This window comes from Lepeophtheirus salmonis, chromosome 5 (assembly GCF_016086655.4).
Source record: "Lepeophtheirus salmonis chromosome 5, UVic_Lsal_1.4, whole genome shotgun sequence".
Lineage (NCBI taxonomy): Eukaryota > Metazoa > Arthropoda > Copepoda > Siphonostomatoida > Caligidae > Lepeophtheirus > Lepeophtheirus salmonis.
Genome location: NC_052135.2, coordinates 31,624,138 through 31,635,737, shown reverse-complemented (window position 1 = coordinate 31,635,737; position 11,600 = coordinate 31,624,138). Strand labels below are relative to the sequence as shown.

Genomic DNA, 11,600 nt, shown 5'->3' with positions numbered 1-11,600 from the left:
CCGTGTTTTTTCATCAAAAATTCTTTCCCATGACGCATGGGACGCTTTCTTGGACGGTGTCCTAATCAAACTGGTTTTTTTTTAATGAAAAACTGTGAAGTTATCTTTTTTTAAATATATTTTACAACAAAAGTATTCTAATAGAATATACAAAATGTTTATTCCCTTTTTTGGATTCCATTATTTAATCGTTTACGCAGATAATGTTGAATTTGAAAATGTCTAACATTAACAACAAAACCAATTCACAATAAAACACTAATTCAATTTTGCAAAAAAATAACTTTATTGACACATCGATGATAATAACATTAATTTTGATTTAGGAAATCCTTTTTATGAGTCAGGGACTATCTTTAGGAAGAGGTTTACCAGTAAACTTGATATGCAGATATTGCTTTGAATTCTGTGACAGACTTGGCCACCATGAAATGATAAATGGATTGAAAACAGCTCTCGGATCGTTTGGAGGAAATGGAGCCACGGAATCTTGAATGAAATTTGTGAAAGTGAGAGTCACAAGTAGAATCAGAAGGAGTTGAATTGGCCGTCCCATCTGTAAAAAAATGATTTAGTGAAAAATAAACAAAAAAAAAAAAAAATTATAATTATCTATGTACAGGTGGTATCTTATCTGGTGGGACTCATTTTATAGTTTTAAATTATTCCCTAGTAAATTTAAGGAAGAAGTTTTGTAAGGACATTTACCAAAACAATACCATATCAAAATAGTTCTGGCATAACTTTTATGCAAAATATGACCTTTCATCTCTCATACGAGGCCTAAATCCCATGTAGGTCTTGACTATGTAGACAGATTCGAGCTTAGTCGAATCCTTCTTGATGGAAGCCTCTAAAGACTGGACACTCCTGCGAGCACACACCCTCTCATTAAGAAGTACGTAGATAGAGTAGTCCAAAGAGTTCGCATCTGGAGAGGAGGGGGGCACATGCTCAAGTTGTCTAGCATTTTTTTATCCAGAAGTTCAACGTAAGCATGTGTATTGAGCCGCTCCTTCCTCCCTAGAAAAATGGAGGCAGACTTCGCACATGCTGACCACAACGCCCAAGATCATGGTGGCAGTGATTAAGTCTCTGGCACCATAAATAATGTTACGGCTGCACCCAAGCTCCTTGGATATGGCCATGTGAAGGAACTTTCAAAATTTTAATCCTGTTTTGGCTCCATTTTAATCGTTCTCATTTGTTTCATTTTTAATTAAGTCGAAACTTTACCAACTTTACTAAGTTTGAAGACAATCGACGAATAAAATTTATCTTTATTTAAATCTAAATTAGTATACCACTATACAAGATCAACCCTATACACTAGGCTGATTCTAAAATCTTTTTTTTTTAAATGTCGAGTAAATAGGGTTCAAAAATATTTATTTTGATAAAGTTCTTAAGTTGTAAATTTCACAATTCCATGGGGGGAAAAAATATAATTCCTAACTGAAGATACAGCATGTCTCAGCGAATCGTGACTGAACCTTTCATTGACTTACTCAATAATTTACTGATTTGTTCCCTTAATATCAAGGGGTATAAGAATATAAAAAAAACAATTCTTGTAAAGAAAATTTCTTTATCATACCAAGTGCAACTGAGATAGAGGCCAAAAGAAATCGTGTTTTGCTTCTTGACGCAGGAATGAGTGAAACCTAGATATCCTGCATCGTCCCCTACTCCAAAAAATAAAGCTGAAAGACAACAAGCTAAAAAGCTCAGAAGTAAGGTGAAGACAACTTTGAAAATTTCTGGCCCTGGTCTACATCTTCAACAGACTATAACCCTCTTGACTATGGGATCTAGGGTGACTCGAGAGGAAGGTCTGTGCCACATCCCATGCGAATCCCCTAAAGACTACTGTGAAGAAGGAATGTGCTGACATGTCAGAGGAATACTTGACGAAGACCTCCAAGGCTATTAGGCCTAGGATATAGACAAAGGGTTACTACTTTGTCAATAAAACTATAAGAAAAGTATTAAGTCTCATTGTCTTAATACTTGTGCTTTTTGAGAATCTTTATTAAGTTAAGCATAGGATTTGTAGGGGCACACTGTAATCAATATAACTCAAAGTAGAGCAATCTATAAAATATAACTATTTAAGAAAGCATAAACAATTTATCAAAAGTTATTCTATAATTATCGTCTAGACGGATTATTTTATTAAAAATTGATAAATATAGTACTGTTGTATCACGTATATTGGGCATGAATGCTTTGGTTCATAAAGGACATAGCATCCTTACTTTTTTTAAAAGCGTTTTTCAAAATGGTGTAGTATATACGTGTAATAAAAATTAATCGATTGTTTTTCCAGTAAATGTCTTTAGTAATGTTTGTCTCACTCTGTTTAAGTGTAATTGGTTAAGACTGGATGTCTTTAGAAAATTAATATTTTGTAATTAAAAAACTATTCAGACAGTTTTGTGATTGTTTGACTCAACTTTGCTTTGCGGTCGTCAAAGATGGTCACCAGCAAAGAGAAAATACGCCATATTCTACTGGTTTTCTTCGAACAAAGGTGAAACACTAGCCAGGTAGCTGAATGTGTGAATAGTGTTGATGGTCACACGGTATCGAGGTTTCGTCAATTATGTTCCAATAATTCTGATGCACCCCGCTGATTATCGATTATGTGAATAAAATAATAGAAATCGTTTCTATATACTTTTGAATGCCAAGGAGATAAACAGTTAAGGAAAAATCAAACTTTTAAAAATAATGGATTTCTCTTTACTACACCTTGTATTTTAAATTGCTCTATTATGAATTATGTTGACTATTTTAAGATAATAGTTCCGTTTTTTTTTATTAAATTCTGAAACATATAAGTTCAAACGTCCTGTGCACATCCTCTAAGTATTTATCAATATCGCTCAAACTGTATTTGCTTTCATTTTTATATACAGGAGAATTTTGAACTGTGTGCCCTCACATTTCGAAACAAAAATAGTTTAAGATAAATTGGATGTTATGATATGCGCTATAAGAGATTATATTTTATAAGAAAGTACATTATTACATAACCTGTAATTATCGGTTATCAAATTCATATTCATTAATTTTCTTTCCATGGGAAAATTGATCATCCTGAATGACGGTAATAACATATAGGACTACACGAAAATACTGTACATAAATAAGTGTTTACATTGTTTTTCATGACCTAGAAGTGATATTGTCAATTAATGTGGTTTGATCAGTAATGTATCCCTGAGAGAAAACAGGATATGAAGAAACTTTAATTCGTCTCAAAGCGAGAAACTCTCTTCAAAATTAAAATTCAATCTTAAAGCCATCTTAAACAAATATACACAGGGTCGGAGACAGGATTGTTGTGGGGCCCGGTAACAAACCAGATTTGTAGTTTCTTTCACTCATCTCTTCAGTGAGACGAAAGACTTGGGCAAAACAGTCAAATGTAGTGTTGTAGTGTCAGTCTTATTTATTCGGTCCAGTCTAGTCTTAAAAACCGGTCCTATCAGTCCTTGGGGCTGGTCTTTTGGATTGTCAGTACTAGATCTGATGGAAAAAGAAGAAACAAAGTTGAGTGACGTCATCAATGACTGAATTTTATCAGTTTGAGGATTTATGCAGAACTAAACGGGCAGGACTGCAGTCTTCAGTACTATATGAGAGCCAAATCATCACTTGTCAAAAAACTATCATTTCTTACATTTTCAGATCCCATATATTCCTATTTGAAAATTTTCTAGGAGGTATTTATTCACTGGACATCAGTGGCGTCGCTAGTCCTCTAATGATGAAAGCTATAAGCTATTTGAAGGACATAACACTTAATTTAATCATTATTTATTTTGTATCATTAGCCCATAATTGCATTATATTTTTCATACTGATGAAAGTGTAGTACAGTGTATTGTAATTACCTGTAAGTAGTGTTGGGATTGGTTAAAAAAACAACTAAAAAGACTTCAAACCTATCATTTCAGTTGATTCCTTATGGTAATAGTTACTAGCTACATCATTTCCGTTCTTTAAGTTTCATCGTAACCTCCTCCAATAAGACATGATACCTAAAGTTTTAAGAGTGAGGTATATAGTACTTAGAACTTATTATTATACGTTCTATGTATTTATTAATTACTTTTTATTTATTATTAAATTCCTCAATCCCAGCTGGGAGTGAAGAAGATACAAATATAGCTAGGACCGTGGACTGAAATACCACATAAACAGCACATGGGGCATTTGAATAGTAAAAAAAAGATCGGACCAATAAAATAAAAAAAAGACTGAAAGGGTGACTTATTAGGAAATGGAAGTTGTGGACTAAGTTGCTATTAAACGTGCGAATAGAACTCCAACCAACTTGACTATGAATCCCATTTAATTAGATTCTATTTATTATTTCCTATTTACTAAAATATAAGTATTCTGTGGCACATTTATACTTTTTAATGTGCTACAGTTACATTATGATATTAAAATATTGTATAAAACTGTGATTTTAAAGAGTATACTTAAGTATTTGCAGTTAAACGAATACAATCTGTTCTTTTTTAACATTAATTGTACTCTTAAATTTATAATTTTTAAGTTAATTCTGAAATATTCATAACAAAATAAATATACCTATAAATGTAGGTATATTATAAATTATTTTATTAAAAAATAACAATTTGAAGCTATGAATCATGAGGAACAACAACTATCTGTCGGTTCAAAAGGTAGTAGATGATAAACCTTTTTTTAGTGGAAACGCCTTGTTTTTTGTTTTTTTTACGTATGGAGAATCTTGATTTATAATGACACACCCTACGAAATAATTGGTTCAATACAAGTTTTCTTTTCATGGATATTATTTACATTGTACTGTTCTGGATATTTCCTGGATATTAATTCCATAAAAATGTAGAATAAATGTTGGCAAGGGTTATTATAAAACAAATCGGTACATTTAATGTAACACGCAACTTTTCTTTAAAAAAGAAATAGGTCAAAAGGCCCAAAATCAGTTGGTTTTTGATATGATAAAAGTATCAACATGTAAATAGGAAGTATGTGTAAATATGTACTAATACAAAGAGTCTGTCTGTTCTATGTGTTTGGAGTGTACTTATTGATATTAATTGAGACGTAACATGGTGCAGTCGACTAGTAATTAAGAAATTTTGAAAAAAAAACCTACGTGAGAAAATTAAATATTATAAATGATGCCGACGAAGAGTGAATAATAAAGGGAAAATCAATCACTTATGGAGCGGATTCAAAAGCTGGAAAATAATGTAGAAATAACAAATCAAGAATCTACAGTGTCAATAATGAAAAAAAAAAAAAAAAAAAAAAGCTTGAGATGAAAACCGACAATTCATGAGGAAATGTTCGAAAATTTAATTGATCATAAGGGTAGTAAAGATGATGAAAGAGCCACAGAAGGAAGTCCATCAACAAGTGTCACAGAAGTAAAAATACACATAAGCCCACCACCTCAAATCGAAGAAGATATGGAATTCAAAGAATTTATAAATTAGAGACGCTCTCGGACAATTGTGTAATGGTGATAAATGATCAAACAGAAGTTAAGAAAAAAAACAATTTTTAAATCACTATGTAGTCCGGAGATGTCGAATAAAATCAATCACGCTATGGTAATCAACATTGAACATCAAAATTCTATAAAATAAATTATGGTACTTATACAAAATTACCTAAGGAAATATGTCATTAGAACGATAAAATTAGTAAAAAGAAAACACAAAAGATGAAAAATTTGATTCATTCTAAACTTCATTATGTGTGCAAGCTAAAAACGCTGGGTTACGTGAGATGACCTTTGATGCTTGGATGTCAAATTTAATTATAGTAGAGAATGAACTCAGACATTGAAGAAATGATTAGAACATGTAGAAAATGTATATAAACATTACCGAGTTTACCAGAGGACATGATGATGAGGGACCCGATACCAAATAGGCCATTTGAGAACACGTTTGCAGATTTGTTTGAGTATGGAGGAAAACATTACTTGGTATATGAAGATCGTCTTTCAGGATAGCCTTAAGTAGAGGAATTCAAAATAGTTCCATCTTCGGGAGAAGTAATAGAGACATTAAGAAAGATATTTTCTGAAAACCGGGATTCCAGTGAAAATAAGAACCGATCAAAGCCCTCAATTTAGTTCCAGGGAATTTTAGACATTCTTGAAGATGTGGGGAGTAACATGGGGACCTTCTTCACCCCATTTTCCGCAAAGTAATGGACATGCTGAGAGTTTGGTGAAATGTATGAAGAATTTATTAGTCAAAACAGGAGGAAAATGTAGATCTCATGAATTCTTATATGGAATCCTGGAATTTCGAGACTCTCCAAAGGCAGATGGAAAATCACCAAATGAGATCTTATTTATTCATCAAGTAAGATCGTGTTTACCTATTCATTGGAAGAGCTATGGTCTAAGATCCGAAAAAGAACAAAAACAATCTGCTTGAGGAAGAGCAAAGGGACAAGGAGAAAATCCGATATAATAACAATAAGAGGGACTTACTGGAGTTGAAAATAGGAATGGAGGTGATAGTGCAAAATTACAAGAATAATCGATGGTCGGATGTCAGACGGATTATTGGAAAGGAAAAAAATAGAAAATATCCTTTTCGATTAAATACAAGAAGAATTATAGGGCGAAATAGACGTTTCTTAAGGCTGAGGAAAGGGGAAGAAATTGAATGTATGGAAGACAATGGGGATGAACACGAACTCGCAGTGAGAAGGTACAAAAGAATTCGAATAAGATCGTACTGGGGAGGGAGATGATACCATATAAGTATTAACCTGTAAATAGGAAGTATGTGTAAATATTTGTTAATACATGAAATTAAGAGTCAGACTGTTCTAAGTGTTTGAAGTGTATTTATTAATATTAATTAAGACCTAACAGTTGTTAGCCAAATAAGTTAGTCATTCAAACTTCTATTTACCTTTTAAGTACTCCCTATCATTTTATTTATCAACTACTTTTAAAAAGAATTATATAAATACATTTCATAATATTAAAATCCTATCTGATATTATATTTGATACTGTATTATAATATAGCTTCGATATATTATATTAAATGCATACATTTTTATTTCTATATGATGGCCAAAATATCTTCATAAAAATAATAATATGGCCAAATATATACGAAGAGGAATAAATAAGAAATGGTATTCCCGTCCTTCTCGAAACGGAGCATAAGTATATCTAATAATATCTTAGCAACTATTGGTATAGCATTACTTCATTTATCTATCAAAAAGAATAAATTATGAAATAGCCATATGACGTATCAGGGGAGACGAGAGAACTGATAGTTAACACAACCGGGCATTTTGTGTTAGCAAGGTAACACCATGAAAACATTAAAAATAGTATTCTTAGATTTATAAATGTCTTTCAGAGTATTTAGAGGTATTGAGAAGGTTTATATCTAAGTTTAAATAGATAAAAATTAATGGTTAATTAGGGATATCCATGGAATTTTAGATAAATGGGAGTCAATCGAAATCATTCCCTTTTTTCAGTTAGAGTATAATTTGTATATATTTAGATATATTTTCGTTGGCAATTTAAAAATTACAATTTTTGTATCATTATTAAGATTAAAATTTATAATAAAAAAATGTGAAAAAGACCAATCTTTGCTGAAATTTGCATATTGACATTTTAGAAATCTTAAACACAGTATATTCAGCCTTTATTTAAATCTTATTTATTACTAGAGGTAGTACTCGATATTGTCTAGAGCTAATAGGTATCAAGGAACGGAGAAACTTTACATTACTAATATAGAAGATAACTACTCAACAGATCTTCAGCGTTAATCAACGTTTTTAATGAGCAGACTAACACGTAGTTACTCAATACTTCGATGTTTCTCCTCAAGAATGAAAAAAATAATTATAACTACTTGTGAAAATAAAGACGTTGTTTAGGTTACCAACAACAACAATAACAAAACACTCAAATCCTTAAAAAATGCATAGAATTTACAACCCTAAACTCTCCATTTTTATTAATATGAAGCGCTAAGCGAGCAGTAGTTCCATGTTAAATTTCATCTAAAGTCACATTCATCTTTATACGAGTAATATAGAGTTTGTGTGTCCCCAAACCTGGTCAAACCAAAAGGGGGTGTCATTTGAGGGGGAGGGCGGGGTGATATAAATTGAACTTATTCTAATCCCAAAACATAAAAACTGTTTTTTGGAGCTCAAGGGGAATAGATAAGAGGTTGAGTTATAAATTAAAAAAATGACTTGCATCTCTTAAAAAAACTCTAATGGATGTTTTTTTAAATTTATCTAAATTCGAAAAAGTTAGGGACAAAAAACAAAAAAAAAATGGTCAAGATTTCAGTTTCGTTTTTCCCAGGTGCAACAAATGTATTTTCCAATGAATATTGGATTCGTGAATAAAATAAAGTTTGTAAAAATTTGTCTGGAGATTCCCTTTCGTATAAATATAACACATAAAAATTTTGTTTAACTGTATATCTGATGTTTTCTGAATGCATTTTTTTCTCTTTTTTTCATCAAACGTCAATTTTCCTACAATTTTAATATCTACCATTAAAATAATGTATTTTTAATTTCCGTAACATTCTATTACTCAACGACATTTAAATAACATATAAAATTCATTTTTTGAAATAGTATTTATAGTTGTTGTTTTTTAAATAAGTTGTACTATGACAATTTTTACTCCGATACGAAAAATCTATGTATATAAAATCAAAAAAATAATATGAAAGGGGACAAATTCGCTGTTTTAAATACATGTTCCTTCTTAACAGCGCCCTGATGTATTCCTAAATAATCCTGTTTTATTATAAAAAATTACTATTGTTTATTTAGAAATTTAATTGATTGTATGAAGAAGAAAAAAAGAATAGATTGGGAAGTCAATGATCGATAATCCGTCTACTTAAATGCCCAGGGATTGTACATTGAAGCTTTAAGTTTTAAGAAGAAAAAGATGAGATTGAAGAAAGGGTGAATGACTATTAAAGATATACATTGATAAATTTGAATAACTTCTGGAAAATGAAGGACATTCAAACAGTAGATTATATGTACAAAGCCTCTACAAAATATGTACATTGATAAGAAGTCAACTAAAGATTATACCTCCAATTCCAAGTCGGTCAAGAAACAATCTTCAGAACCGAGAAAAAACATTAGGTATTGGACCAAGTCTCAACACTAATACACCACTTTTTATAAAGGTTCCCCTTTGTCCTATTTATTATGTTTCCATGTTTAACTCCGATAACTTATTGTAAACAATTGTCTAAAGAAACTGTAAACCAAAAATAAGGAACAAATAAGAGGGTTACTACCAAAAACATGTAGCAACAGAGAGCTGTAATTATCGAGCTATCCGCGAATGAAAAATCGCCATCTAGGATCTCTAAACTGCTGGACTATAACCGCACAAGTGTGTACCATGTGACCACGAAAGGCACATCAAAAACTTCTAAAACGTTTAGATCAAGGCCAAAAAAATTGTTTGAGGAAGTTAAAGGCACCATTGAATGCAGAAAATGACCATTAATGACCTTGCTCGTGAGTTTGACAGCAGTCAGACCACCATGCACCGCTTAACGAAACAAAACTTAAATATTAATGCCTACAAAAGAACTCATCTTCAGGGTTTGAAGCTTTTGGATCGAGTAAAGAGTGTAACTCGCTGAAAAATCATCCTCAACACGACTGTTCCGCCCTAGGCTGTGGTTTTTTTGGGTACCTCAATGAGAAACATTTGGGAGTACGATACACAACAAAGGACCAACTGAAGGCCGCCATCAACGCTGCTTGACCCAACCTAGGACTGAGCTTTGTACAAGACTGCTGTGCAAATTTACACACCTGGGGGAACTAGTCATTAAGGCAAAAGACGGCCATATTGATTGAGAATATAAATAAGTGTACGTTGATTATATTTATGACTTAAATTTTCCACATTTGATGATATTTTTTGAAATATAACCATTTTTGTAATTTTCAAAAAGTATTATATTTTAAACGGACTGTATATTATATACACATTGTATGATAAATAATGATTGACGAATTTGTACGGAAAATAAATTTGTACTCTAAAACAGGAATGAAATATCTTACCTTTTAGTCTGTTATCCTTTGTGTGGTTGTTATAAAAAAATAACTGATTTGTTTTTCCATGTAAAAAGTTGTTTTTGTATTCCTTTAATATTCTTACGGTACGCATTTTTGAATTATTTAAGATACACATGCGTTGATAGTTATGTAGGTATCTGGTTCCTGCGTATCAAAGGTAAGAAGTACAGTGTAAAGAACTGGTATTAAAGTGTTACCCCGGCCCTCCCAAAAACTACGAAACCATTACATTCAGTAAATAAGGTTCTAATCACCGGCGAAGTGCAGGAGGACCAGGGCCATTGGCGTTGCTAGCCTCTTTTTTTTATCATATATATTCTGTACGAGTTGCAACCTGTCGAAGCACATTGTACAAGTTGCAATTTCTTCATCGTCTAATGCATTATTTAATTACATCATTACTCATTCTAATTACCAAAATTATGCACATTGATGCTATGATTACATTTTGATATATTCTAATTAAATGGTTATTATGTAATTATTAGTAAAATAAGTGTGGGCATTTGAACTTTATAATGACGTGCCAAAGAATACTTATTTTTAGTCATTTGAATTAAAATAGTCAAAAATGACATCATTAATGTATCAATTATCCATGGAATATTCCATTTTTGCATTATCCTCATCTTAAGTACTGAAAATCCTTCGTTTAAAATTATGCATCTCATTATTTATTGCAACTTGAACAAGATGTTTGTACAATTAACAATTTACACAAAATTGCAACTTGTACACAGTATATATATATTTATAATAAACCCATTTATTATATGTAATTGTATTATTTGGAGCTAAGCTCCCCAAGTGATGAAAGCTAGCAACTCCCTGATCTGGGCCCTAACAAATTTATTCAGTAGTAACATTTATCAACCTATGAATGGTCACTCAAATCCACCTCCTCCCATGATTACGGTACTGGCCAGTTATGCTGTGTTGGTCCTTATTTATTATATCCAGTCCAGTCTTAGTGCCGTTCCTATCGGTCCATAGGATAGGTCTATGTGACCGCTCCTATGATATTTTCTTAAAAAATTTCTTGAAATGTCGATGGTTCATTAAGCAAAATATGATAGGTATATAAGATATGTATTGCAACCATAGCACAAATCTTCCACAAAATATTCATGTTTTCATTTTAATAATATATAATATTATTTTTTCTTTGTTAGATCATTTATTCTATTATATAACAAAATAATTTAAAAACAGAAAAATACCCTCAATGACGTCACAAGGGATCTATTTTGCCTTCTGTAAGGACCGAAAAGAGGTGCTGGACCACAGGCCTTTGATGATAAATAAGGACTGACACAAAACTACTGGGCAGTGAAGTATAAATTTTCATATTCTGAAACAAGTTGGTTTATTGTACAAATCGTAACTAGTATAACAGTAGTTCCCAAAGTGGATGTGACGGGACTCAAAGGAGGGGTTGCTGGATGA

At 31.8% G+C, this 11,600-nt stretch overlaps 1 long non-coding RNA gene across 1 annotated transcript; it reads right to left on the bottom strand.

The window, feature by feature from the left end:
* Positions 1-262: 262 nt before the first annotated feature.
* Positions 263-10,503, bottom strand: LOC139905442 (uncharacterized). Its single transcript, XR_011780178.1, has 2 exons — positions 10,140-10,503; positions 263-556 (listed from the first exon to the last, which is right to left on the bottom strand). It is a non-coding gene; the product is annotated as an uncharacterized lncRNA (long non-coding RNA).
* Positions 10,504-11,600: the final 1,097 nt, after the last annotated feature.